At 38.3% G+C, this 26,826-nt stretch overlaps 1 long non-coding RNA gene across 6 annotated transcripts in view; it reads left to right on the plus strand.

Moving 5' to 3' along the window:
• Positions 1 to 26,826, plus strand: part of LOC112447397 (uncharacterized) — a 909,470-nt gene that overhangs the window by 698,445 nt on the left and 184,199 nt on the right. For all 6 annotated transcript variants that reach the window (XR_009495228.1, XR_009495231.1, XR_009495230.1 and 3 more), the window contains one exon: positions 2,822 to 2,903. This is a non-coding gene — a long non-coding RNA (uncharacterized lncRNA). The remainder of the gene's footprint in view (positions 1 to 2,821; positions 2,904 to 26,826) is intronic.

The raw sequence follows: 26,826 nt of genomic DNA on the forward strand, positions 1-26,826 counted from the left end.
AAAGAAGTAGATTATAAAAGAGGGACTATCTCAAACACCTTAACTTTTATACCTCAAGGAGCTAGAAAAACAAGTCACACGCAAATTTACAAGAAGGACAGGAAAAAAAAAACAAGACAAGAGGACAAGTAAATAAGATAGAAAAACAAAAGAAAAAAAATAATTGAAACCGAGTTGGTGTTTTGAAAAGATAAACAAAATTAACAGAACTTGACCTAGACTGACTAACAAAGAGAAGAGGTTAAATAAAATCTAGTGAAAGAAGAGACATTCCAACTGATGACACAGAAATTAAAATGATTATAAGATATATACATCGTATGCCAACAATTTGGAAATCCCAGAACAAATGAATACATTCCTAGAAATGTATAATATGATAAAATTAAATCATAAAGAAAGAGGGCAAGCAAACAGATCCACAACTAATATGGAGATTGTATCAGTATTCAAAAACCTTCCTACAAACGAAGGAAACCCCGGGACTGGATGGCATCACTATTGAATTGTACAAAACATTCAAAGAAGAATCCTTTGAATCAAGTCAGTTCTTTTCAAACTCTCCCCAAAAAGTCATACTACTCTAAGTAAGAGTTACTTATAAAGTAGTAGTTTCTAAAGTGTTAATAGCTGATTACCAAGATCACTAAAGAGTTTTTAAAAGACAGAGATTATGAAATCTCTTCCCCAGAGGTTATGATTTAAGTTGAGGCCTTGAATTCAGTATTTTAAAAGTCTGACTCTGACAGAGTTGGTTTTCACTAATCTGATCACCTCTTATGGACTGTTGTCTCTTGCCGAGAGAATGGTGGGCAAACATCTTTCCTCATTTTCAAGCTATGTTAAGATATGTCTGGATTTAGCTAAGATTCTTCCTGAAAATACATCTCAAGAATCACTTCTGGGTTTAGGGATGGCTTCCTGAGTACTTATTAGATCTTTTTGTTGTCTACCAAAGGAATTGACCTGTTTCTCTAAACCATTGCTGTAGAAAAACTGCAGCTCTTTCTTCTCATAACTATCCTTCTTTTACAGTCTGAAACCAAATGATATAAAATCTTCTCCTTCCCATACAGTAGCTATTTAGGAATGAACACATTTTCAAGTTCACTGTTTGTTTCCTTTTCAGAGTTTTCACTAATAATAATATGTAGAGAATAAAAAGATTGAAACGAAGTTCACCAGCCCTTTAAGATCACCTATCCAAGTTGTCTTCCAAGTGTAACTGTGAAAACAAGCTTCTTTCTTACCCTTTAACTCCTCCTGGGAGTTAGAGATAGCCAGACAAGCCTTCTAGCTAACATTTTATTCCTTAGATTAATATATCACCATTCTTTAACCTCTTAGATCCTCTTTTTCATTCTTATCTTAGACATTACCATAATTCACATATGTATGCGTATGCTGTATGCTAAGTTGCTTCAGTTCTATCTGATTCTTTGCAACCCTATGGAGTAAGCCACCAGGCTCCTCTGTCCATAGGATTTTCCAGGCAAGAATACTGGAGTGGGTTGCCATGCCCTCCTCCAGGGAATCTTCCCAACCTAGGGATTGAACCCACATTTCTTGTGCTTCTACATTGGCACGTGGATTTTTTACAACTAGCATCGCCTGGGAAGCCCTCAATTCACATGTGGGGGCAAGCAAATACAGCACTGTGGGCCCTTGGCTTGAAACCAGGGAAGCAAGACAGTTTATCTTAAACACTAAAATGGAAATGTTAGCATTACTTGTGGTCCAAGAAAGAATCATTTCAGGTGATTTCAGGTTAATCACTTCCAAACTCTCATGGTTCTCACATAATGCAGACATTTGAAATAAGCACTTTTGGAGTTGGAGAGAGAAATGGCAACCCACTCCAGTATTCTTGTCTGGAAATCCCATGGACACAGGAGCCTGGTGAGCTATAGTCAAAGGGGTTGCAAAAGAGTGGGGTACAACTTAGTGACAAAACAATAACTTTTGGAGTTAATGTACAATACGCAAAAAAGTTAATGCACAAATATTCATTTCAGGTGGTTCCTAGATAATAGTTTCCTCTTTCCTACATTTTCTGGTAATCAGTGTCAATCAAACCTCACATTCCCTATTGCTGCTTGATTTTGTTAGGTAATGCTAGAAACTACTCACGTAAACTTAATGCTTTACATGCAAAGGAATTTCAAGAGAGGCTGGTTGATGATGTTTGTCATGTGTCAAAATATATTATTACATGCAAATAAGCCAACCAATTTTAAATACATATCCTCAAAGACTATCTTCCTTCCTTCCTTCCTTCCTTTTTTTTCTCTAAGTCCTTTTGAGTTTTGAGGGTTTTTATTTTGGAAAAGAATTAAAGGAGAGTTCTGGAAAGGTGACCTAGAGAAAATGTCTGTATAACAATCTGGCTACTGGTTATGAAAATTTGACATCTTCAAATGAAATGCCCCATAATATGCAGAAATATGAAAGTATTTCCAAAGTGATTTATCAACATACTTCCCAATTCTTATAATTAGAAAATCATTTACAATGGAAACACTTTATCATTCTTTGTATTTCATTTTAGTACATCTCAAATAATATGATTTATGATATACAATGTATTTCTACAAGAAAATTATGTTTATACAATACATATGATTTCCCTTTTTGTCTTGCACAGGATTCATGTATATGTTCAGTAATTTTCTGTGCTATGGAGAGTTAAAGAAGTCTCATCCTCTGAAAGCTGATATGCTTGCTGGTGCCCCTTAGCTGTGTGCTCCATAGACGGCTTCTGAACACCAGAAGAGTGGATACATGTACAACAACTCCTTTTGACTGTTTTGTTTTGTTTCAGATCTCAGGCTGAGAAACCTGTTGTTGCTTACAGCAATGTCTCATCATCTCCGCAATAACTCAGCAACTCTGTGCACGATGAGGTACTATGACCTTTTTTTTTTTTTAATCTGCTCACATGTTGGGATATAAGATTGTTTTTCTGTAGAAAGATTGCATTATTCCAGATCAAGCCCTCAAGAGCTTTTGAAATACCATTGTCAATACCTGGGTGAAGTAAAAGGATGGCAACAAGGTACAGTCTCTGAGAAAACATCTTGTTCTATATCTCCCTCTTTTAGATGAATCTGTTTGTGACTTTTCTTTAAGAGGAGGATTCAGGAAGGCTATCAGTGGTCTAAGATGTCAGGATTAGAAGTGTCCATTTAGTTGATTCTGAGAATTAAGCAGAGATGATGATGATTATCTTTTTTAAGAAATTAAACATGATGTCATTGAGTAGAACTGGGCAACATAGCCATAGGAAGACAAAATGACCCACTTGTTCTGTACACTTCAGTTCTTGGAGTTGATACTTCTTTCAGCCTTTCTTGTCAGCTTATGCTTTGGCTTGATTAATTCATTTCCTCAGTATTTATTTGTGCCTGTTTTGTTCTCCTAAGGTGGCAAATTTTCTGTTGCAGTTTTTAAATGTCTCATCAATAAAAAGTGGTTTGGGATGTAAATTGACTTTGGCTGGGAGTTGATTCATCAGTAAAAATTGTTTTTGGACACAAAATGGCTTGGCCATGATTTGGCTCAAGTATGAATTTTGCATTATTTTAAAAAATTGTTCTACTGTGAGATACTAAAGTTATAAACTATAAAGAAAATGTTCAATTCTATAATACTAAATTGAATATGTGATTGGCAATTAATATGTGCCCAACTTCCCACTTCAGTACTCTTGCTTGGGAAATCCCATGGGCAGAGGAGCCTGGTAGGCTGCAGTCCATGGGGTCGCTAAAAGTCAGACACAACTGAGCTACTTCACTTTCACTTTCACGCATTGGAGAAGGATATGGCAACTCACTCCAGTGTTCTTGCCTGGAGAATCCCAGGGACAGGGGAGCCTGGTGGGCTGCTGTCTATGGGGTCGCACAGAGTCAGACACGACTGAAGTGACTTAGCAGTAGCAACTTGTATAATACTTCAAGTTTAGTTGAATATATGTAAGAGGCATGAATTACTTTGGAAAAAGCAAATATATGGTTGATATGTCTAAAGTTACAAATGCTTAATAGTTAGAGGACTACATAATGGAGAGTAGTGTTAGTTTTCAAAGAACATGTTTATTGATTCTAATTCTTGCATGTTCTCTGAGACCAAGTTGTGACATGTATTTGTTATATATTCATAATATCCAAACATCTTTTTGGTCCCTGTTCTTAATCTCTGACCAGCTATTTTAAAATTTATGGTTTGTTTTCTAACTGGCTGGTATCTTATAATACGCTAGTGATAATGACAATCAATTCTATGAAATGGAAGCTGAAACAGTGAAAACTACATGATCTTTAGGCAGAAAATATTGAAGAGGGAGGGTTTTCAGAAGAATCCTGGGCATGAGATACAAAGATGATTGGGACAAGGCAGAGAAGTGAGAAGCTACTCCAGGCAGGAATGGGAACAGAAACATAAGTCTTCAATGGTGGAATGAGCATGAAAGGATTGGAAAGTGTGGAGATGGATTATCTGCAGTAGAATGTGACTCCATACCAGTCATGGAATTCATAGGCAGAGAGGTTCTGATAATAAAATATGGGCTTTTTAGATTGGGTGTTGAAAAGCTTGATAAGTTAAGAGAAGCTTCTGTACAGACTCTGAACAAGGAAGAAGCACTGTGAATCAGGAAGTATCTGGGAGAAGTATCTGTTTATAAAAAAAGTGAAAGAAGATATCTTTGGGTTCATATACAAGAATACGCAGCACAGGAGATGGAAAAACCTGTAAGCTCTTTCTCTGACAAGACAGCTTTTGAACAGTGGGCAGATGGTACAGAACACTGTAAATGTTGAAGTAAAGGGGCAAGTACATAAAAAAAGTGATACTGAGTTGAACATTCAGATAAATATAACAACTGGATGTGTGCAAAATTAAAAGAAAAGGAGATAAAGGAGAAAACAGAAAGAACAGAAATCCATGTCTGGATTTTAGTCCAGACATGAAGGCAAAGGAAGGAAAAAAGCATATCAGATTGACTCAGCATATTTTAGGTCCATGAAGACAAGCATTTTACCTTATTCCTTTTTTAAAGTCACAAATAATACTTTGACCCTAAAGTCACTCTGTATGTACTTGTTAAATGATGAATAAATGAATAAAAGGAGCCTTGCCATTAACAACTGATGATAGTAGAATTGAAACAAAAGTGGCTCCCAGATTTTGAGATGGAATGACTAAAAGATGGGAAGCATTTGAAGTGGAGTGGTACAGTGGGGAAAATAATGGCCCTCAAATTTATATACCTGTTATGAGACCTGTGAATGTGTTAGGTTATATGGCAAAGGGGAATTAAGGTTGCAGATGGAATGTAGGTTGCTAGTCAGCTGACCTTAAATTATGCAGATTATTTTGGATAATCTAGGTTGGCCCAGTGTGCTCACAAGTGTCCTTAAGTTTTGGAAGAAAAAAGCAGAAGTTTCCATATCCGAGTGATGTCATGTAAGACAGACTTGAGGGGCCTCTCCTGGCTTTGTAAATGAAAAGAGGCCACAAGCCAATGAATGTAGGCAGTTTCTAAAAGCTGGAAAAGGCAAAGGAATAGGTCCTACTCTAAAACGTCCAGAAATGAGCCAACCCTACTGAAATGTTGATTTTAGCTGAGTGTGACCCATTTCAGACCCCTTGTCTCTAGAATTGTAAGAGAAATACACACACTTAATTTTGTTAACAATAGCAAAAGGAAACTAATGGAAATTGTGAGGGAGGGATGTGTCAGGATTTAGTAGTGCTAGATTTGATATTTGGAAGAATGACCCTGTGATTATCTAGCTGGAAAGTCTTGGGGAAATTGCTTATCTTCTTAGGATATTACTTTCCTTATTAATGATTACTTTGGTACCCAACAAAACTTGTTCTTGATTGTATTGCTGCCTTTCTGACTGATTTTTCTCTGATTTCTCCTTTCTATCTCTTAAAACTCTTAACTTGCTTCTGGTCTCCAGTGTTTGGATTTCCTCATTTCTGATTTCCTTTTTAATAAATTGACTCTTATACTCTGGTAGTTCCAATTGTCACATATTTTCCCAAACGTGAAGCATGTTTATCTACTCAAAACCCAACTGTTTTTTCAAATTACTTCCATATTTACAAGTGACTCCCTAGTACTATTAGAAGCTCAGCTTGTACGTAAAAAAAAAAAAAAAAAAAAGAAATTACCACGTTCTCTTCCCCCTGAGATTCCTTTTAAGCATTTCAGTTTCACTTAAGCAAATGACTTTTAAGCACCTAAAATATCAATGTTTTGATCTTTTTGGGTTAAATTACATACTTTTATTCTTTCTCATCATCCTTATTGAGAATAAGAGGTCTAGAAAGGAAATTAACATTTATTGAAGACTCAGTATATGTCAGATATTTGAAACAGATCTTTTCATCTTTGAAATGGGGATTTTTAAAAAGTGTTAAACAGTTACTAAGCTTTACTGTGCCTTTCCAAGCATTCAAACTAAGTCATTCATAACTTCTGTAGGAGAGAAGATACCAAATAGAACAAGGGTTGGCAAACTTTATCTGTAGAAGACTCATTAAGCCAAATATCATTTTTGTCTCATATTCTTCTTTGACTTTGGGTTCTTTGGTAATTTGTTTGTTCTTTAGCAACTTCTTTTATTTATTTATTAAACTGTATTGAAGTATAGTTGATTTATACTATCGGGTTAATTTCTGTTGCATAGCAAAGTGATTGAGTTATATATACATACTATTTTTCATATTATTTTCCATTATGGTTTATCATAGGATATTGAATATAGTTTCCTGTGCTACATGGTAGGATCTTGTTGTTTATTCATTCTATATATAATAGCTCTAGAAACATCTGTGAAATGTAAAGTCTATTCTTAGTACATGGACCATTCAAAAACAGACTCAATTTGGCCCAAGGACTGAATTGGGCTTGCATACTTTAGCTTGACTTCCTTGGTAGCTCAGACAGTTAAGAATCTGCCTGCAATGCAGGAGACCTGGATTCCATCTCTGGACTGAGAAGATCCCCTGGAGAAGGGCATGGCAACCCACTCTAGTATTCTTGCCTGGAGAATCCCTATGCACAGAGGAACCTGGCAGGCTACAGTCCATGGGGTAGCAAAGACCTGGACACAACTGAGCAGCTAAGCACAGCCCTGTAGCTTGCCTACGACAACAAACAGGGCAATGATGAATTTTATCATAGTGAAAATATTCTTGCAACTCAGATTTCATTGAGGAAAAAAGCAAGAACTAGTTCTAAGGAAATGAGCATTTTTACAATAGCTATAGAACAGAGGAATGGATTTAAGGGATCGTCCTAAAAGACAAGAAAGGGAAGTAGAAAGACCTTCTGGATCGGAGAGGTGAAGCCAAAGAAAAAGAAACTGAGAGAAATGCAAGTGGACATTAGAGCTCTTGCATTTTTTCCAAGGTCTTAGGTCAAATTACAAGGATAGGGGTAAGAAATATCAAGGAAAAGATTTCAGAAGACTGGAAATTGTCATGGACTCCCAATGTATATCCCCCCAAATTATAGCTCATTAAAGAGGTACCTTATCCCCAAATTATTAAATGTTGTAGAGCAACTTTGGCAGAAAGTGGTGGTTGACATGGCCTGAGTATCTCTTCTGGCATACTTAGTTGCTGATGGCTTATAGGAGATTTACAATATCCTAATGCCCTGGAAGCACGCAGCAAGCTACTGAAAGGACAGGTAGTTAAGAAGAAGCCTGGTGTTTGAGATGAAGGGGTTTCATAGCTTCATAATAGTGGAATCTGTAAGGGACCATGAACTTCAAAAGCTGATACACTTTTGATGCTCTGATAGACAAATTTACCAGTAGAGTACCAGGGACCAGATTAGAGAGACTATCTCCCAGAGGGTGTCCACAGGACAGTGTGGTGGACAGATTGCTTCTTGAGATTCAGCTAAGCAATAATAGAATACAAACAACCAAAATGTTCTTATATTCCTCCCATCATGCAGTGGGGATTATATCACCCTCCCCTTACATCAGATCAGGTTCTGTGAATGCTTTGACCAACATAACGCAATGGAAATAATGTGCCAGTTTTCATACCCAGGCCTTCTGGGGCAGGCACACTTTTCTTCCTGTCTCTTGAAACACATGCTCTTGGGACACACCCTTTGAGAATCTCTAAACTCATTGTTTTGAGAAGCTCAGACTACAAGAGAAAGCTTCATGCAGGTGTTCAGGTCAACAGCCTCAGCTGACCTGCCAGGTGCATCCAGTGATATGAGAGAGCCAGATCGGATGCCTAACCCAGCTGCTCTCTTAGACATATCTGTAACCTCAGTTGATTTCAGATGTTTCTATGTAAGGAAGCTCAAGTTATAACCCTCCAACAGAGCCCAGTGAGTCCACAGAGCCATGAGAGACAGGACAATAGTACAATAGATAATTGAATGACAGGCCAAGAACACTTCATCCTACATGGAGAAGAATTCTCCGGGTGAATCTCCTAACCCAGGAGTGGGCATTTTATGAGTAAGAAGTAGTCATTTGTATATTAAATCACTTAGATTTCAGGGTTAATTTTTACCACAGCCAAACATATAGTTTCTCAAAAGATGTAGGCTTTGGAGCTTAGCAGTTATCAAAGTATGGTCTGCAGAACTGGGACTCCCGAACAACACAGCTGTTAGGTCATAAACTAGTGGTGATTATGGCAACAATAGCAAACTAATACATTTGGAAAACTTTTATTTGTTACCTTAAGCTCGAGAGACATTGCTCATGACATCAGTGGTATTACTAATGGATTTTGTTTTTGACTCTGTGTAGTGAAATGTGTTAACCAAATGGAAGATGTGCATAAATTATTCAACCAATATTTTCCAAGAGATGTTGGGAAATCATGCATGACTAGAAGAGCTATTCAAATTTCAAGGTAAACTTGAGAACAAAAAAACAAACAAAAAATTATTGATATGGTTTCTGACTACTTAGCTATTATTTGCTTTTAATATGTTCTCACACATTGAGTTGGGTTTTGTTATAGTATCAAAGAATACCCAAAATCATATGAAAAGACCATTACAATACTCCTCCTTTTTCTAATCAAATATGTGTATGAGGCAGGATTTTCTTCAAATATTTCAACTAAAAGAACATATCTCAGCAGATTGAGTGAAATACTTATGAAAATCCAAGTATCTTCTATTAAGTTAGTTAGCCAGACATTAAAGAGATTTGTAAAATGTAAAGGAATGCCATTCTTACCACTACTTTTTGGAAAACTTTACTTTTCATAAGAATATTTTTATGTTAATATAATGAATTTTTAGTGTTAATTTAAAATTAATGTGCATTTAACATTTTTCTGTTTTGATTTCTAATATGGTGACTATCAATGACCCACATAATCATAAAAGCAATGCAACCCACATAAACACATTTTTTTAGGTTTCCTTTTTTTAATTGAAGTATAGTGTACAATATTATATCAGTTATAGGTATGCAGTATAGTGATTCACAATTTTAAAGGTTATATTCCATTTATAGTTACATATCCTTATAGCTTGTCTTATGCATAATAGTTTGTACCTCTTAGTCTGCTACCCCAGTATTGCCCCTCTGCCATCCTGTCCCACTCCCCACTGGTAGCCACTACTTTGTTCTCTATATTCGTGAGTCTGTTTCCTTTTTGTTATATTCACTAGTTTGTATGGATTTCTCAATAGTTTTTAATGTGAAGGGGATCCTCAGATCAAGACATTTAAGAAACAATGCCTTCATCAATTCCCACAAATACACATTGCATATGAACCAGAGAGCCTTCTTCCTACTTCTTTAAGAGGAGATGAGCTCTTTCTTCTTCTCTCTGTGCCTGGGACATTTTAAGCAAGAGGAAAGGGAGGAAAATGCTTTCAGAAGGGGAAGCAGATTTGGTTTTGAACCTGAGCTTTGAACTGATAGAAAAAGTAAAGCTAAAAAAGTCTATCTTAAACCAGACTTAACCAAGTTGTTTTTCATTGGCCAGGTTAAGTTTATTTACCTTGTACTCTCACTTCTTTTGTTATTAGCAAAAACAGAATCCAGGATATAATAAAATCAATTTTAAAATTATACTTTAAATTTTATCATTTATCATTTTTATACATCACTCAATTTTATCATTTATAAAAATGGAGAGAAAATATAAATTACACTTTTGCATTAATTTTTTTTTAATTTTAAGCCATTTATTTTGTATTGGGGCGTAGATGATTAACAATGTTGTGATAGTTTCAGGTGGACAGCAAAGGAACTTAGCCATACATCTACATATACCCATTCTCCTCCAAACTCCCCTCTCTTCCAGGCTGCCACATAACATTGAGCAGAGTTCCATATGCTGTACAGTGGGTCCTTGTTGGTTATCTATTTTAAATAAAGCAGTGTATACCTGTCCATTGCAAACTTGCTAACTGTCCCATCCCTCTGGCAACCATGTTTGTTCTCTAAGTCTCTGAGTCTCTTTCTGTTTTGTAAATTCATTTGTATCATTTCTTTTTAGATTACACATATAAGAGATATCATATGATATTTCTCCTACTCTGTCTGGCTTACTTGACTCATTATGACAATCTCTAGATCCATCCATGTTGCTACAAATGGCATTATTTCATTCTTTTTAATGGCTGAGTAATGTTCCATTGTATATATGTACCACTTCTTCTTTACCCATTCTCTGCCAATGGACTTTGAAGTTGTTTCTGTACCTTGGCTATTGTAAATAGTGAGGCAATGAACACTGGGGTGCATGTATCACTTTGGATCATGTTTTTCTCCAGATATATGCCCAGGAGTGGGACTGCAGTGTCCTTTCCTGGTGGCTCAGATGGTAAAGAATCCATCTATAATGTAGGAGACACAAGTTCAATCCTTGGGTTGGAAAGATCCGTTGGAGAAAGGAATGGCTACCTACTCCAGTATTCTTGCCTAGAGCATTCTGTGGACAGAAGAGCCTGGTAAGCTATTGTCCATGAGGTTATAAAGAGTTGGACATGATTGAGCAACTAACACTTTCTTTCCCTTTCACTCTCATGGTAGCTCTATTTTTAGTTTTTTGAGGAACATCCACTGTTCTCCATAGTGGCTATACCAATTTACATTCCCACCAATGGTGTAGAAGGGCTGTCTTCTCTCCACACCCACTACAGCATTTATTGTTTGTGGATTTTTTGATGATAGTCTTTCTGGCTGCTGTGAGGTGATATCTCATTGTAGTTTTGATTTATATTTCTCTAATAATTTATGATGTTGAACATCTTTTCATGTGCCTCTTGGCCATCTATATGTCTTCTTTGGAGAAATGTCCATTTAAGTCTTCTGTTATTTGTTGATTGAGTTGTTTGTTTTGATTCTGTTAAGCATGATGAACTTTCTGTAAATTTTGGAGACTAATCCCTTGTCGATCACATCACTTGCAAATAATTTCTCCCAATATGTAGGTTGTTTTTTGTTTCATTTATTGTTTCCTTTGCTGTGCAAAAGCTTTTGAGTTTAAGTAGGTCCCATTTTTTTTTTTCCATTATTCAGGGAGACAGATCAAAAAAGATGTTACTGTGATTTATGTCAGAGAATATTCTGCCTATGTTTTCCTCTAGGAGTTTTATAGTGTCTGGTCTTACATTTAGGTCACATTTTAAGCTTATTTTTCTGTACAGTGTTAAAGAATGATCTAGTTTTATTTTCTTACATGTAGCTGTTCAGTTTTTCCCAGCACCATTTCTTGAAGACACTTTCTTTCAATATTGTGTAGTCTTACCTCCTTTTTCATAGATTAATTGACCATAGACACATGATTTATTTCTGGGTTTTCTATCCTGTCCCATTGATCTATATTTCTATTTTTGTGCCAACAATACTGTTTTGATGACTAGCTTTGTAGTATAGTCTAAAGTCAGGGAGCCCGATTCCTTCAGCTCTGTTTTTCTTTCTCAAGATTTCTTTGACTATCAGGCTCTTTTGTGTCTCCATAGATATATAGATTTTTTTGTTCTAGTACTGTGAAATATGCCATTGGTAATTTGATAGGGATTGCATTGAATCTGTAGATTGCCTTGGGTAGTATGGTCATTTTGACAATATTTATTCTTTACACACATATTTGCGGATTGGCACTTCTTGCTTAAATAGCTTCTTATTGCCTTCTGAGTGATGTATAGATCCCAGTCTGGACACTGGCTAGTATGGCTGGTTTCTTGGCAGTGTTTTCTGCCATCAAAATTTTATATCTTGTGTGTATACTTAGATTCTTGGTGACTTCCTGTTTCCTAAATACAACAGCTTTCTTTCCTCCCAGTTCAGTTCAGTCGCTCAGTCATGTCCGACTCTTTGTGACCCCATGAATCACAGCACGCCAGGCCTCCATGTCCATCACCAACTCCTGGAGTTCACTTACACTCATGCCCATCTAGTTGGTGATGCCATCCAGCCATCTCATCCTCTGTAGTCCTCTTCTCCTCCTGCCCCCAATCCTTCCCAGCATCAGAGACTTTTCCAATGAGTCAACACTTCACATGAGGTGGCCAAAGTACTGGAGTTTCAGCTTTAGCACCATTCCTTCCAAAAGACACCCAGGACTGATCTCCTTCAGAATGGACTGGTTGGATCTCCTTGCAGTCCAAGGGACTCTCAAGAGTCTTCTCCAACACCACACTTCAAAAGCATCAATTCTTTGGCCTTCAGCTTTCTTCACAGTCCAAGTCTCACATCCATACATGACTACTGGAAAAACCATAGCCTTGATAGACAGACCTTTGTTGGCAAAGTAATGTCTCTGCTTCTCAATATGCTATCTAGGTTGGTCATAACTTTCCTTCCAAGGATTAAGCGTCTTTTAATTTCATGGCTGCAATCACCATCTGCAGTGATTTTCAGTTCAGTTCAGTTGCTCAGTCATGTCTGAATTTGCGACCCCAAGAATCACAGCATGCCAGGTCTCCCTGTCCATCACCAACTCCTGGAGTTCACTCAGACTCACGTCCATCGAGTCAGTGATGCCATCCAGCCATCTCATCCACTGTCGTCCCCTTCTCCTGCTCCCAATTCCTCCCAGCATCAGACTCTTTTCCAATGAGTCAGCTCTTTGCATGAGGTGGGCAAAGTACTGGAGTTTCAACTTTAGCATCATTCCTTCCAAAGAAATCCCAGCGTAGATCTCCTTCAGAATGGACTGGTTGGATCTCCTTGCAGTCCAAGGGACTCTCAAGAGTCTTCTCCAACACCACAGTTCAAAGGCATCAATTCTTCAGCGCTCAGCTTTCTTCACAGTCCAACTCTCACATCCATACGTGACCACTGGAAAAACCATAGCCTCGACTAGACGAACCTTTGTTGGCAAAGTAATGTCTCTGCTTTTGAATATGCTATCTAGGTTGGTCATAACTTTTCTTCCAAGGAGTAAGCGTCTTTTAATTTCATGGCTGCAGTCACCATCTGCAGTGATTTTGGAGCCCAAAAAATAAAGTCTGACACTGTATCCACTGTTTCCCAATCTATTTCCCATGAAGTGATGGGACCAGATGCCATGATCTTCGTTTTCTGAATATTCAGTTTTAAGCCTACTTTTTCAGTCTCCTCTTTCACCTTCATCAAGAGGCTTTTGAGTTCCTCTTCACTTTCTGCCATAAGGGTGGTGTCATCTGCATATCTGAGGTTATTGATATTTCTCCTGGCAATCTTGATTCCAGCTTGTGCTTCTTCCAGCCCAGCATTTCTCATGATGTACTCTGCATATAAGTTAAATAAGCAGGGTGATAATATACGGCCTTGACGAACTCCTTTTCCTATTTGGAAACAGTCTGTTGTTCCATGTCCAGTTCTAACTGTTGCTTCCTGACCTGCATACCAATTTCTCAAGAGGCAGGTCAGGTGGTCTGGTATTCCCATCTCTCTCAGAATTTTCCACAGTTTATTGTGCAGTGATTTTGGAGCCCCCCAAAAATAAAGTCTGACACTGTTTCCTCTGTTTCCCCATCTATTTCCCATGAAGTGATGGGACCAGATGCCATGATCTTAGTTTTCTGAATGTTGAGCTTTAAGCCAACTTTTGCACTCTCCTCTTTCACTTTCATCAAGAGGCTTTTTAGTTCCTCTTCACTTTCTGCCATAAGGGTGGTGTCATCTGCATATCTGAGGTTATTGATATTTCTCCCAGCAATCTTGATTCCAGCTTGTGCTTCTTCCAGCCCAGGGTTTCTCATGATGTACTCTGCATATACGTTGAATAAGCAGGGTGACAATATACAGCCTTGACGTACTCCTTTTCCCATTTGGAACCAGACTGTTGTTCCATGCCCTGTGCATTTCTTTTCTGTCTTTAAAATGTCCTTTCTTTCTCATACACCCAAGGTTCTTACTTTAACAAGACAATTATTTTGTCACAATTATTTGTTGTGTGAAACCTACTTTGATTAACCCCCCCAAGATTTCCACCAACAATGATTAATTCCTTCTTTCTCTGTCTTCTTTTATATTTCACATTTATTTCTAAATGGAACTGTAAAGTGTTTAGTGGGGTTTCTTAGGGGGTGAAAGATGATGTAATATGCTGTTTTCTTGGTAAATGGTAGAATTCTACTTTTCCACTTTTGACTTCTATTGTACTTTTATTTATTGTCTGCTCATCTCATCTGGCAACTCCATTCGTGTTGGCAGTAGAACTTTTAGTCCACCTGAATGTGTCAGTTAAGATGGAATTACACAGGAAACAGAAGACGTTCTGTGAAATTGGGGACAGGTGAAGGTTGTTTATTTGTTAATTGTGCCCATTGCACTATAAATCCTTAGAATATAGTATTCTATCTTTATGTTCTTAGTACAGTTCTTGGCACAATTAGATGCGATGCTGAGTAAATATGTGGCTGATAAGTGCCTTAGTGTTACAATGTTTGAACTGGATAATCTCTCACTCTTTTGAAAGGTCCTTCCAACTCTGTATATCTTTTTCTCTGAACTGGCTTTCTCATTTTCTCCATTAATTATTCTTTTTATTTCTGGTTTTGTTTTATTTTCCTTTGTCATTTTTGTATCTAGATTTCTTTCATTTTCTCTGGTTTTTTCCTATATTTTAAAACGAACAAGTGTACAGACTTCTGATTTAAAATGACACTCAGCAGTTTTCCCTGTAGACTTTCCTGTTTCCTGTTTTCCCCCGATGCATGCATGGAGGTAAAGAGGGAATGTTGCCTTAAGTAAAGATGAGCAGAGTACCTCTTGCCATTATAGTGAAGGTATAGTTTAATTAAGATAAATTATCAGGGGCCCATTCATGGCTTAAATGATTAGGTTGATGATGAAGAGAATTATGACAACCATAACCAAAGAGAGCCATCAAATATACTTTAACTATAAACACTTGGCAGCATATAATAGTTACTAAGCCTTTAGGAAACCAGGAATATGGTTTAATGCACTTACCATCTGGGTCCAATAAACCTTTTTAGGTTGTTATAAATTTTTGTCATTTTATGAAAATTTATAGCAGTAAGAATAAGGAGATAATAAAAATATCTAGATTTGTTAATGTAAACATGGCAACATTTTTGGTATCAAAGAACTATGGTATACAACCAGATAAAAGGTGAAAGAATATTGTCACATATATTTTAGCAAAATGGGATCATCTAGGTTCTTGCTGTGAAATAGTACGTGGATGGTTAGGTTAAGGTCCTACTTGTTTTATGACTAACTGGTTGGTAATATGTTTTTTCTTTATGTTCTCACAAAGACATTTTTCACTCAGAACTTCTTTAGTTTTAAGAAAATTCATCTCAGATTTCACTTCTAGGAACAATGTTGCTCTCATTATTAAAGTCTAGAGTTCTGCTCTCAGACTTGTGAGACATCTCCTTCTGTCAGTTTTCTTCCTTTGGTGGTTTGGGTAGAAATATAAAAATTCTGAATTCTCATTTGTACCCAATATAAGTAAAAAACAAAATATAATGAGTGTCTTCAGTCTTCTTTTATACCTTCTTGAAAGGTGGTATAAAACTTTAGACAATATAATAAGAAAACTAAGGAAGGAAATATATCATCCTTCTGGACTATTCTATCCTATTTTCTCTATTCCTGTTTCAAACATCAGTGGTGATAAGTGATGCATAATGAAGATTAATGATAAAATAAACTCTAAAATGATTAATAATCTCTAAAATGACTAATAATAAACTATATGAATATATAGAAAAATTAAGCACAAAAGTTCCATAATGTAGCATGCATATAAAGGGCTCAATGGATGGATTTGGTAATAGCAAGACTGAATATGTATTTTGTGTTTTGCAAAATGAGTCAAATTTCTCTCTGATACCAGGAAAAATTTAAGCAAGAATAAAAGTTATTAAATGTTAATTCTCACAAATATTTAGACCTGATTAAAAAAATTGAAAAACTAAAATTTGATCTGATGGATTCTGATCATATACTGAGGGTTTATACATGCCGGCATAATAGTAGTGCTGAGAAGACATTACTCATCTTTGTACTTCATCTTTCTTATTCTATTCAGAACAACTAATCAAGACAGGAAATGGAGTTTGCTGGAAAGAAGAAGGGTAAGGAGGTTAGTGGAAGCACATTTTATCATAAAAATTATGTAACTATAGAGTCTATACATTCAGTGATATAGGAGGATTGGAACCTGGAGGAAACTCAGTAGCAATGTGAGCTCCAGATGGCTCTTCTTTTGTCATCCTGTTCTCAGTGATTACAACCACAGAATCACATTTATACGGGACATGAGCATTTTGCTGGGTACCATTCATAAAAAGCTATTCTACTTCTTAAATCTAAGTGAAGCTTTTCATCAGAATAAGAGTATAGATCTAAGATCTGAGCATAGTTCTAAGGTCCACCTCTCTGTGAGCAATCACTGCATCAAGAGAGTTTTTCTCCTTCAAATAAAAGAAAGAACAAGTTGTTTGTTTTTTTAAAAAAAAAACTAACCAACATGGAACCTACAAACAGATACTATAGTACAAAAGATAGAAAATATAATCTTAAATATTCTTAGGAAGAGTATTTCAAACGTGATTTTTGGTATCACCCATGATTATATGGTCTATACTAAGCAGAAGCAAAAAAAGAAAAAAAGAAATTTGAAAAGGAATGTGCAAAATAAAGAAGAATTTCAAGGAGACTAAAATTGGAGTATAATTCAACTTATCGTAGAAGACAAAGAAGGGATCTGACATTGCAGAAAATGAATTCTTGATGTGGATGATAAACTTTAAAATAGAAATAAAAGACATAAAACTAAGAAAGGAAATGAAAATGCAAAGTGCAGAAAATGGCATCCAACCTAAAACTTTTCTGAAGACGTTCAGAAAAATTACAAGGGAAAAAAGTTTAAATCAGTAGTATTTACTACAAAAGAAACAACTATACCTTGCTCCTAGATCATGACTGTATAATATAGTCACTCAGTTAATACTTGCTAAATGGTTGAATTAAGGAAAGATTCAGATCAGATCAGTCGCTCAGTCATGTCCGACTCTTTGCGACCCCATGAATCGCAGCACGCCAGGCCTCCCTGTCCAACACCAACTCCCGGAGTTCACTCAGACTCACATCCATCGAGTCAGTGATGCCATCCGGCCATCTCATCCTCTGTCGTCACCATCTCATCCTGTGTCGTCCCCTTCTCCTCCTGCCCCCAATCCCTCCCAGCATCAGAGTCTTTTCCGATGAGTCAACTCTTCACATGAGGTGGCCAAAGCACTGGAGTTTCAGCTTTAGCATCATTCCTCCCAAAGAAATCCCAGGGCTGATCTCCTTCAGAATGGACTGGTTGGCTCTCCTTGCAGTCCAACAGTTCAAAGGCATCAATTCTTCGGCGCTCAGCTTTCTTTATAGTCCAACTCTCACATCCACACATGAATACTGGCAAAACCATAGCCTTGACTAGACGAACATTTGTTGGCAAAGTGATGTCTCTGCTTTTGAATATGCTATCTAGGTTGGTCATAGCTTTTCTTCCAAGGAGTAAGCATCTTTTAATTTCATGGCTGCAATCACCATCTGCAGTGATTTTCAGTTCAGTTCAGTCTCTCAGTCATGTCCGACTCTTTGTGACCCCAAGAATCACAGCACGCCAGGCCACCCTGTCCATCACAAACTCCCGGAGTTCACTCAGACTCACGTCCATCGAGTCAGTGATACCATCCAGCCATCTCATCCTGTGTCTTCCCCTTCTCCTCCTGCCCCCAATCCCTCCCAGCATCAGAGTCTTTTCCAATGAATCAACTCTTCGCATGAGGTGGCCAAAGTACTGGAGTTTCAGCTTTAGTATCATTCCTTCCAAAGAAATCGCAGGGCTAATCTCCTTCAGAATAGACTGGTTGGATCCCCTTGCAGTCCAAGGGACTCTCAAGAGTCTTCTCCAACACCACAGTTCAAAAGCATCAATTCTTCGGCACTCAGCCTTCTTCACATTCCAACTCTCACATCCATACATGACCACAGGAAAAACCATAGCCTTGACTAGACGAACCTTTGTTGGCAAACTAATGTCTCTGCTTTTGAATATGCTCTCTAGGTTGGTCATAACTTTCCTTCCAAGGAGTAAGCATCTTTTAATTTCATGGCTGCAGTCACCATCTGTAGTGATTTTGGAGCCCAGAAAAATAAAGTCTGACACTTTTTCCACTGTTTCCCCATCTATTTCCCATGAAGTGATGGGACAGGATGCCGTGATCTTCGTTTTCTGAATGTTGAGCTTTAAGCCAACTTTTTCACTCTCCACTTTCACTTTCATCAAGAGGCTTTTGAGTTCCTCTTCACTTTCTGCCATAAGGGTGGTGTGATCTGCATATCTGAGGTTATTGATATTTCTCCTGGCAATCTTGATTCCAGTTTGTGTTTCTTCCAGTCCAGCATTTCTCATGATGTACTCTGCATATAAGTTAAATAAACAGGCTGATAATATACAGCCTTGATGAACTCCTTTTCCTATTTGGAGCCAGTCTATTGTTCCATGTCGAGTTCTAACTGTTGCTTCCTGACCTGCATACAGATTTCTCAAGAGGTAGATAAGGTGGTCGGGTATGCCCATCTCTTTCAGAACTTTCCACAGTTTATTGTGATCCACACAGTCAAAGGCTTTGGCATAGTCAATAAAGCAGAAATAGATGTTTTTCTGGAACTCTCTTGCTTTTTCCATGATCCAGCGGATGTTGGCAATTTAATCTCTGGTTCCTCTGCCTTTTCTAAAACCAGCTTGAACATCAGGAAGTTCATAGTTCACATATTGCTGAAGCCTGGGTTGGAGAATTTTGAGCATTACTGTACTAGCGTGTGAGATGAGTGCAATTGTGCGATAGTTTGAGCATTCTTTGGCATTGCCTTTCTTCGGGATTGGAATGAAAACTGACCTTTTCCCGTCCTGTGGCCACTGCTGAGTTTTCCAAATGTGCTGGCATATTGAGTGCAGCCCTTTCACAGCATCATCTTTCAGGATTTGGAATAGCTCAACTGGAATTCCATCACCTCCACTAGCTTTGTTGGTAGTGATGCTTTCTAAGGCCCACTTGACTTCACATTCCAGGATGTCTGGCTCTAGGTCAGTGATCACACCATCGTGATTATCTGGGTCGTGAAGATCTTTTTTTTTTACAGTTCTTCTGTGTATTCTTGCCATCTCTTCTTAATATCTTCTGCTTCTGTTAGGTCCATACCATTTCTGTCCTTTATCACGTTCATCTTTGCATGAAATATTCCTTTGGTATCTCTGATTTTCTTGAAGAGATCCCTAGTCTTTCCCATTCTGTTGTTTTCCTCTGTTTCTTTGCATTGATCGCTGAAGAAGGCTTTCTTATCTCTTCTTGCTATTCTTTGGAACTCTGCATTCAGATGCTTATATCTTTCCTTTTCTCCTTTGCTTTTCACTTCTCTTCTTTTCACAAGATTTTTAAGGCCTCCCCAGACAGTCATTTTGCTTTTTTGCATTTCTTTTCCATGGGGATGGTCTTGATCCCTGTCTCCTGTACAATGTCACAAACCTCATTCCACAGTTCATCAGGCACTCTATCTATCAGATCTAGTCCCTTAAATCTATTTCTCACTTCCACTGTATAATCATAAGGGATTTGATTTACGTCATACCTGAATGGTCTAGTGGTTTTCCCTACTTTCTTCAATTTAAGTCTGAATTTGGCAATAAGGAGTTCATGGTCTGAGCCACAATCAGCTCCTGGTCTTGTTTTTGCTGACTGTGTAGAGCTTTTCCATCTTTGGCTGCAGAGAATATAATCAATCTGATTTCGGTGTTGACCATCTGGTGATGTCCATGTATAGAGTGTTCTCTTGTGTTGTTGGAAGCGGGTGTTTGTTATGACCAGTGTATTTTCTTGGCAAAACTCTATTAGTCTTTGCTCTGCTTCATTCCGTATTCCAAGGCCAAATTTGCCTGTTACTCCAGGTGTTTCTTGACTTCCTACTTTTGCATTCCAGTCCCCTATAAGGAAAAGGACATCATTTTTGGGTGTTAGTTCTAAAAGTTCTTGGAGGTCTTAAAAGAACCATTCAAGTTCAGCTTCTTCAGCGTTACTAATTGGGGCATAGACTTGGATTACTGTGATATTGAATGGTTTGCCTTGGAAACAAACAGAGATCATTCTGTCATTTTTGAGATTGCATCCAAGTACTGCATTTCGGACTCTTTTGTTGACCATGATGGCCACTCCATTTCTTCTGAGGGATTCCTGCCCGCAGTAGTAGATATAATGGTCATCTGAGTTAAATTCACCCATTCCAGTCCATTTCAGTTTGCTGATTCATAGAATGTCGACATTCACTCTTGCCATCCCCTGTTTGACCACTTCCAATTTGTCTTGACTCATGGACCTGACATTCCAGGTTCCTATGCAATATTGCTTTTTACAGCATCGGACCTTGCTTCTATCACCAGTCACATCCACAGCTGGGTATTCTTTTCCTTTGGCTCCATTCCTTCATTCTTTCTGAAGTTATTTCTCCACTGATCTCCAGTTGCATATTGGGCACCTACTGACCTGGGGAGTTTCTCTTTCAGTATCCTATCATTTTGCCTTTTCATACTGTTCATGGGGTTCTCAAGGCAAGAATACTGAAGTGGTTTGCCATTCCCTTCTCCAGTGGACCACATTCTGTCAGATCTCTCCACCAATACCTGCCCATCTTGGGTTGCCCCATGGGCATGGCTTCGTTTCATTGAGTTAGACAAGGCTATGGTCCTAGTGTGATTAGATTGACTAGTTTTCTGTGAGTATGGTTTCAGTGTGTTTGCCCTCTGATGCCCTCTTGCAACACCTACCATCTTACTTGGGTTTCTCTTACCTTGGGCCTGGGGTATCTCTTCACGGCTGCTCCAGCAAAGCACAGCCATTGCTCCTTACTTTGGATGAGGGTATCTTCTCACCACCGCCCTTCCTGACCTTCAACGTGGGATAGCTCCTCTAGGCCATCCTGCGCCTGCGTAGCCAGGGCTCCTTGGACGTGGGGTTGGTCCTCCCGGCCGCCGCCCTTGGCCTCGGGCGTGGGGGCGTGGGGGCGTGGGGGCGTGGGGTATCTCCTCCAGGCCGCTGCCCCTGACCTCAGACATGGCATAACTCCTCTCGTCGCCGCCCCTGACCTCGGACGCAGGGTAACTTCTCTTGTCGCCACCCCTGACCTCCGACGCTGGGTATCTCCTCTCGGCCGACCCCCCTTACCTCAGACGCGGGTAGCTCCTCTTGGCCGGTCCTGCGCTCTTGCAGTCTGGTACCCTCGGCCACTGCCCCTGACCTTGGACGTGGGATGGCTGATAGACAAAATGAGAAGTCCCAAGATGCCAGACTTGGCTTCACAAAGATGGGGGCAGATAGTACTGTTGGAACAGGATGACCTTGGGCTGGTCTTCAACCATAAGAAGAAATTCAACATTGGCAGGAAGGGAGGGTCACAACAGGATGAGACAGAGTTGGAGCATCCAAGGGGCAAGATTAATTGATGATAATTACCTAAATGTTGTCAAATGATAGTTTATAAGCAAATAAGACCAGCAGGTATATTTTACTTGGCTTGTGCAATGTCACTCAAAGAGAAACAGATTTAATCCAACATGTAGACAGTGTGATTTCATACCTTCTCTTGAAAAATTAGACTGTTTGGGTACACTTAGACCCCATTTCCAAATGGCAACCATTTCTTAAGTTTGAGTAGCAACTGCTCCCTTTAGGTAGGGCCTGTATTTTCTCTCAGGATACATTTTAATGTTTACATTACTTGCCTAGACACTGGAGTTATTGGAATTTATAAACCCTGCTTTACAACAAAGAAAAAGAATCAGTAATAGCATATTAAAATGGCTTATAACAATGTAAGTATATCTGAAGAGAGGTCAATGAGTCTAGATACATTCTGGCAAAACAATTACAGAGATTGAAAACAAATTTTTACAAGCATCTGTGCTAAAAATATGGTTTCCTTACCAAATAAGAGAAGTCAGAATGAATTCAGAGTTTTACTCTTTAGCAATAAATGTGGAACAATAATGGAGCAATAACGGCAAAGTTTCAAGAGAAAATTTTACAATTTGTAAAATATATACTGAAATTATCTTTCTGAATGCAACATTTTATAGCAGAAACAAAGAATTAAAAACATTATCAACATGCTACTGAAATATATATATGTCTCTCTCTCTACACACACACACACACATTTTACAGTGACATTTTAGTTAAGTAAAGCTCAAGAATAGTGAATGTTTTGTTTAATGGGATGGAGATGATCTCTGAAGCCATTTAAACATACAATTGCCCATGTATCCATGACAATTATTATGACATATAGCCATATAGAGGCAAAATAATTTAAAACACAGGAAGTAACAACATAGACACACATGCCAAACTCCAAATCCCATACTAACAAATGTTAAAAAAAATAGACACATCATCAAAGGTCAGTGAAAACCTGCTGAGTTATTAGTTTTATATAAAAGGAAGAGATTCAAGAGATACCAATTAGTTCATGACTTTGATAATCAGGTAAATTCACATGAAAGAAGGCTTTCAAAAATTTTAAAGCTGAATAGTAGAGTATATAAAACAATATGCAAACAAAATAACACATAACAGTGATGATCTTGCCTTATCCAAATGGGAAAATTCACTATAACCATCTATAATCACAAAGCATCTACTGCAGTTATCATGACAACAGTTAACATTTATTGAGTTCAAGATTTAGTTTTGAATGGTGCAAATTGGGTACCTCCTTTGCACTAATGGGTTCACTTCTATTTGCTAGCCCTTTGAATTCTCAACCGATATACATGCTGTTACCCACACCTTTAAAATGAAAAAACAGAATTTGGACAATTTGAAACAGTCCACACATATAGTACTTGATAGCATGAAAATTCAGTCCCTAGAAACATCAGCCCACTCTTTCCACTAAATGACATTCGAAGTCCCTAGAAATGACTCAATAGGCAAACTAATTATAGGAAGCAACAAATCCAGAACTCCACCCGAAAGAGGGGGTAAACATTTTCAGGTGACATTTCAAAAAGAGCTTTGATATTGCTTTGTAAGTAAAAAATGGAATTTTGTTACATTTGTTTATACTTATTTTAAAGTCTAGTATTCTTATTTTTAAAAGCATTTCAGTGTGTGTGTATGTTTTGGGAGTGGGGACTATAATTAATTCAATGCTTAGGTCATGAAGAAAAAAAAATGTTTACCTGGATCATTGTTCCCTCAAATCATGGTCTGCACATCATTTATGTTGTAATCTCTGCTGCTGCTGCTGCTAAGTCACTTCAGTCGTGTCCAACTCTGTGCGACCCCATAGCCGGCAGCCCACCAGGCTCCCCCGGCCCCGGATTCTCCAGGCAAGAACACTGGAGTGGGTTGCCATTTCCTTCTCCAATGCATGAAAGTGAAAAGTGAAAGTGAAGTCGATCAGTCGTGTCCGACTCCTAGCCACCTCATGGACTGCGGCCTACCAGGCTCCTCCATCCATGGGATTTTCCAGGCAAGAGTACTGCAGTGGGTTGTCATTGCCTTCTCCGGTTGTAATCTCTAGAGGGAGTGAAAAAACTATGGGTCCACCTCACCCCAGCTTTGGCCTCTTGAATTGAGCTTTATAGTGATGAGACCTAAAGGCTAAGGATTTAATATGCTCTCCAGATGCCTTTAATGCACATTGGAATGTAAAGACATGTATTTAGATAAAATCTAAATGAAGCTAGGCTTCTTCTGGCTAGATAATACTTATTCTAGGTTTTCTGCTATCCTTTTTGCTAGATATCTTCTAAAGTAGCTGCCAATTGCACTTCACTCCTGGTAGTCACTCCCTTGTGTATCTCTGTTCTCAGTGTCAGCTGAACCTCATGACTTGATTCTGTTGAACAGAATGTGACAAAGTAATGGGACTTCTCTTCTGAGATTAGGTTACAGAGAGAACATAGGGCTCCAGTGTGTTCTGTTCTCTCTCCCGTTCCCTTAGACAATCACCCTGCAGGAGGCCAGCTGCATGTTGTGAGGCTGATGTAGAGGCTCAAGAGAGTGGGTTTGGAATCAGATCCTTCAGCCCCAGGCAAGTCTTGAGATGAGGGCAGTAGCCCCGCTGACAGCCTGTCTGAGGACCTTGAACCAGAGGCACCAGCTGCATTGTGCCCTGACTCCTGACCCACAGAAACTATGAGATAATCAATACTTAGTGTAAGGTGCTAAATTCTGGGGTAACTTGCTGCTGCTAAATCACCTCAGTCATGTCCAACTCTGTGTGACCCCATAGACAGCAGCCCACCAGGCTCCACCATCCCTGGGATTCTCCAGGCAAGAACACTGCAGTGGGTTGCCATTTCCTTCTCCAATGCATGGAAGTGAAAAGTGAAAGTGAAGTCACTCAGTTGTGTCTGACTCTGCAACCCCACGGACTGTAGCCTACCATGCTCCTGTGTCCATGGGATTCTCCAGGCAAGAGGGGTAACTTGTTACACGATATGTAACTAATGCTCCTTTGAGGCATAAAACCCATAGGATTGTTCATTAGCATTATTATGAACCCACCTGTCTTTATATCCCTTTCTTTAGACTGTTACTTCCCTCACTTGTCCTTAGGATCCCCATGACCTAGTTTCCTTGCCATCTGGTGATCTCTGACTCAGATTTGTATATTCAATCAATTTAACTTCTGGATTAGGTCAACGTGGGCAGTAAACCTGGTCTCTCAACTTTGAGATCCAGATGGACTGGCACAAGATGCTATTTACTGAAGTTCTGAACATCATAAAAATTCTACATCAAGTTTCTCCCTTTAACTGTATCCCAAGGGACCTTTGAAAGATGCCAAGTTGCTCAGGCCAACTAATTTTGTAAACTTAGATGTTGTTTGAGAGTTATTCACCTAGAGCTGATAGTTAAATTCAAAATAAAAGATGAACCTTCTAAATGTGGAATGTAGAGGCTAAAAAAGTTTGATGGTGTATATGTGTGTGTGTGGCAGGCAGGTATAATAGTTTTTGGACATCTAGTCTTTGACACCCAACCATTCTATAACATTTGCTATCACACCTAATTTGTAACAAAAATGCATGTGAACTTCATTTTGCAAAGCTTTATTACCACTAACCTATTTAACTCTCCTAGAGTTTGAAAATGTTCTTTGTGTAGCCAAACTCCTAAAGTCATTGCCTCAGAGTAAATCTGTTGAGATGGCAATAAGATGATGTAGAGGGCATGGTACGTCCTCTAAATTTCCCTGAAACCCGCTGAGCTGTGAAGACTGGGGCTGATGTACTCTGCTGTGGCTTGAACCTCCGCTGGGAGTCCATGATTCACAGTGTCGTGAAACAATGCTGACGGAGGCTCTGGCCAAGAACCTCCCTATAGTATATGGTGGCTAGACAATGACTTTGCCTGCCGATGCCAAATCAACTGATGTGGCCTGTCAAAACTACTAGTCAAGCTGTTTATTTGCCACTGGGGAGAGAAAATGACCTGAAGATTGCCTGGAGTTTGCGATTTACAACTGCCTTTACTGGCACCAACAAGACAGACTTAGAGCTGGAGCTCTTTACTTCAACCTTTTATTCCCCAAGCTAGTACTTTGTGTTAACACTGTAGAATCGAAAACATGGGCTTTGAGGTTAGAGTACACGGGCCAGGATTCTGGCCCCATCACCTATCAGTTCTGTCTCCTTACCCAGAGTGTTTGAATTTTCAGTCTCAGTTTTCTCATCTGTAAATGGTTATCAAAATAGTAATTCACACCCGAGGAGTGAAAATAAGAGAGAAATACATGGAAAAAGCTTAAAATACTAGTTGGCACGCAGCACTTAATAAATGTTAGCTATGAATATTTTAATATTATAAATATTATTAATAACTCAATTCTATAAAATTACCCATAAGCTTCAGTGAACAATCCTTTCTATAAACAATCATTTTAAAATTCCACTTATCTCTACTTTTATAGTTAGGACATTGAGCACTTTTGGAGACTACTGCTCTGATTAATGTTGAAGCCTTTAATTTTAAAAATTTAAAATGTTTTCTTAAAGTTAAAGGCAAAATTAAATATATGATTATGAATATACTGTTAGTACTTAACTATAAACTTGGGGTGTTTTAAACTGTATATTTCTCCATGTAGTTTTTAATATAAAATGTAAAAACTTTTACATTTGTCAACTGGAAATACTTGTCTATTGAAATTTTAAAAAAAATTGGTCCCTCTTTATATTTGAAAACAGATTGTCCCAACCATAACGACTTTTATGTATTTTTCTTCAAATAAATTATTCTTACAGCTTTATTCTAATGAAAAATTTTATATTCCCCCCTCTACATTT

The sequence above is a fragment of the Bos taurus genome, chromosome 7 (genome assembly GCF_002263795.3).
Source record: "Bos taurus isolate L1 Dominette 01449 registration number 42190680 breed Hereford chromosome 7, ARS-UCD2.0, whole genome shotgun sequence".
Taxonomy (NCBI): domain Eukaryota; kingdom Metazoa; phylum Chordata; class Mammalia; order Artiodactyla; family Bovidae; genus Bos; species Bos taurus.